The sequence below is a fragment of the Tenrec ecaudatus genome, chromosome X, assembly GCF_050624435.1.
Source record: "Tenrec ecaudatus isolate mTenEca1 chromosome X, mTenEca1.hap1, whole genome shotgun sequence".
Taxonomy (NCBI): Eukaryota; Metazoa; Chordata; class Mammalia; order Afrosoricida; family Tenrecidae; genus Tenrec; species Tenrec ecaudatus.
The window spans coordinates 51,222,965-51,226,876 of NC_134548.1; the positions used below are offsets into that span (position 1 = coordinate 51,222,965).

The 3,912-nt window shown below is 43.1% G+C and overlaps 1 pseudogene; it reads right to left on the reverse strand.

Moving 5' to 3' along the window:
• Nucleotides 1-313: 313 nt before the first annotated feature.
• Nucleotides 314-3,391, reverse strand: LOC142433335 (sentrin-specific protease 6 pseudogene; annotated as a pseudogene).
• Between the last annotated feature and the right edge of the window lie 521 nt (nt 3,392-3,912).

Genomic DNA, 3,912 nt, shown 5'->3' on the forward strand with positions numbered 1-3,912 from the left:
CTTCTATTTTTTCCTCTATTTTTGTTTTGTGCTTAGAAGTTGCAGGTTTAAGTTCTAGAAACAGAGAACACATAACAAAAGCTTCCTAATGGGTGAATAACGAAATTATAAATGCTGGGATAAGTTGCCCCATTAACATGATTATCGACATTTACTTAATACATACTTTATGGAAAATTAATTATAGGACATTAAGAGAAGCATGAAAATTTACAAATCACTCTGAGTCATGGACAATTGCATGTTTTATTGTCTAGACCAAATCAAGAGTGTATTATTTCTAGAGGCAGAACTGACCAGGCAAGAGAAATGGTCAGTCTGCGATCCTGGCGTCATCTGGTTGCGTTCCTTCACCTAAAGGCGTTTCTTCTGAAAGCCTGTCTGCACGCTTGTTCTCCCGTTGCACTGCTCTGCCTCCATCTTCAGAATTAGGTTGCGGATTTCCTCTCTCTTTGCCCGTATTCTTAGAGGAGGAAACCAGTTTTTCAAATCCATAGGTAGTGCAAAATTGAGAACTGGGTTCTCAAAAAAACTCTCGACATACTGCAGCAAATAGACACCGCAATCACTGAGGTTGCTTTGTTGGGGCACGTTTGGACTCAGGTCCATCATGACATCTGTGGAAAAACTCCTCTTGGTGCCTTTTTTAATTTCCCATTCCTCCTCTAGATATTCTCGAAGAATTTTCACAACATGTGAGCGGGAAGGGCCTCGTAGAGAGTCCAGAAGCAAGATGCAAGGCTGCTTACACACGGTGGGCTCGAAATGCCACTGTCCTCTCTCCGGGCTGCAAGGGCTCTCCTGCTCTTTGAAGGGTGACTCATGAGGACAGTTTGGCTTGATTTCACTCACTGCGTGTGCATGTTGTGACGGTCTTAAACAGTCCCCTTGTGGCCCATGCTCACTGTTATTCTTATCAACAACTTTCTCGCACACGGAATCTCCTTTCTTTGAAGCTTCACTTTCACTTGCAGTCTGGCTTATTTTTTCCAAACTACCTTTTACTTTGCATGTATGTTCCCCACACCGAGGGTCCCTTTCTTCCTGTGGGGCACCCTTCGAAGGAAATAAAGGCATGTGAGGCTTTATGTTTAGAATCCTCGAAATTACAGATTTGGCAGAGCAGGCTTGTGAAGAACTGGCCATTACGTTGGCTGGAGGAAAAGAAATACAATGGTCTACAACAGTTGAGCTTTTTTGGACGAGTGCATTTTTGTGGAAATGAGGATTATGCTCATATTGTGGTTTCTCAAAGCCAGGGAAACAAATAATAGCCAGAAACCAATGTGCATTTTCATTAAGGGGAACAAAAATAAAATCTTTTGCAAAAATATTTACATACCGGGTCCAGGATTTTACTCTCAGATGTCGCTTTTTTGGTGTTGATAGATTGGTACATTCCTGGAAAGGCTGTCTTTTTATGTCAGTCAGGCATGGGTAGAAAAACGAACTGAAGATATGAATTCGGTTCGCTTCCTCTTTCTTCAGTTTCTCAAGCACCAAATATTTCAGATAAAAGTCAATAATAATATCATTTAGAAATACCCCTTCCTTTAGACAGTGCAGGTCCACATTGGTAATACAGATTCCTCCTCTAGCTGGAGGTGGTGGGTACACTATTAGTTTTTCTACAGGACCAGTAAAGGCGGCTTGGCTCTGTCCAGTTGCCTTGTCATCACCAACCAACTGGAGTTTCTGTTTGCTTTGAAGTAGTATTTTAGAGTTAAAGGACATAGTTTTCATTATGTTTAATTTTTGTATCACACTTCCTTTGATGCTTTCGGCATAGGTTTTTCTACAGGCAACAATTCTGGTATTGGCTTCTTCAAAGGAAATTTTTGAAAAAAAATTGGAAATCTTATTCTTTCTACCTATCTCAATAAGGATTTTTTCAAATCGTGTATTTGTTTCAAGATCAAGGTCAGTGTCAAAACTTAAGATAATATATCGTTCTAGAGTCGGTATCTTATTTATTTCTTTACACTCAGTCCAAACTTTCTCTTTCTTGTGCATTTGCAGCTGCATGCTTAACTTTCCATAAACTGCTGGTGTGGTCTGGAGAAACACGACTGGGGGGTTTCGGACTTGACACCAGTCACATTTCATTACATCAGAGGTGTCTAAGGTAATTGCTACCTGACCACCTTCCGGTTCTTCTAGCTTTATCTTGATAAAATCCAAAGCAAAAGTGACTGGCTCTAGTAACACCCGGAGAAGTATTCCTACTCGTATACATCGACACTTTAAAATGACCCTGTCACAGGAACTCTGGCAGCTTATGGACAAAGGATGTACTATGGTTTCTTCAGAAACAATTTTACGCCGTTTTGGAGGCTTGTTGAGACCAAAACTGCCCAAAGGGTCTCTCATGCTTGCTCTAATTGCCAACGGAGCGTTATTTAACTCGGCTTGGGCCAGAATGCCTCCTCTATGTGTGTTTTCGTTGCAGGCTGCTTCCAGACCCCCGGTGGGGGGCGCTCGGGAGCAACATGCTGAAGCAGCCTGTTGAGGAGCTACGCTCTCTCTTCTGTTGGCTCTGTCACTGTCCTCATCATCACTGAACAAATCGATTGGATCATGTGGATGTGAAAGGCTGGGTTTCCTTTCCTTCCTCTTTGCCATTTTGGCTCCTTTCGCATTGGCTAGAATGAAGTTCGCACTAGTCTGCACGTATGTCTGTCTACTATCATCACAGTTCACAGTCATATCAGTGGGGGGCTTACCCTGGCTGAGGCCATAACTCTTCTTGGTTGTTCTTGTATTTTGTGACTTCGGGCCTGCAGAATTCTGAGGAACCGAAATCCCGGATAACGGTCCAGGCGATTCACTCGGACCTGTGGCTTGTGTACAGTTCTTGTGAAAGTCCTTGGACAGATTCATACCGCCACTTCGGCAGACGCTGTGATCGTCCTTTCTCTTCCAGAGCTTGGACGACCTTCAAGCTGCTCACGGACGGACATTGACGGGAAACTCCTGGAAAGACCAGCAGGATTCTTCTGACGTGGGCGTGGCACGAGGGGTAGCATTGTTGACATCAGAGCACCTTGGCAATACTTTGGGGCCAACGGAAAGGCCTTAAAGGAGCAGTGTCAACTTTCTGGCCACCAGGTGGGTATCCGTTCCTTTCTGTTCCGGCTGCTGCTTGCACTAATGACATCCGTGTGCTAGCATGTTGCAAACGTCTACCATGAACTACAGTTGCCGAACATAATGGTGCATTTTGTGTCTTCTCACTCAAGTCTTATGGTCGCTTAACATGTTAACTCCAAATGGATTCCCTTTCAAAGTTTTGTTTCATCTTACATAGGTTGTCAAGAACAATTTCAGATCGGCAATTCACCTTTGTTCCTTTTGAGGTCTCAGAATCCTCATCTTCATCTACACTTAGCATATCTGCCCCATCTTTATCTGAATCTCTTTCATTTGCTTCCCCACGACCAAAGCTCCAATTATTTTATTTTTAATAGTTTTATTAGGGGCTCATACAACCCTTAACAAAATCCGAACATACATCAATTGTGTAAAGAACATTCATTGCCCTCATCATTTTCAAAACTTTTGCTCTCCCCCAAGCTCCTGGCATCAGCCCCTCATTTTTCCCCTCCTCCCCATAATCTCCTACTTCATGAACCCTTGATAATTTATAAATTATTATTTTGTCATATCTTGCTTGTCTGATGTCTCCCCTCGCCCACTCTTCTGTTTTCCATCCCCTAGGGATGAGGTCACATATAAATCATTTTAATCGGTTCCCCCTTTCCAATCCACCTCACTCCACTTTCCACGTATAGTCACTCACACCACTGGTCCTGAAGGGATCATCCACCCTGGATTCCCTGTGTTTCCAGTTCCTCTCTGTACCAGTGTATATCCTCTGGTCTAGCCATATTTGCAAGGTAGAATTGGGATCAT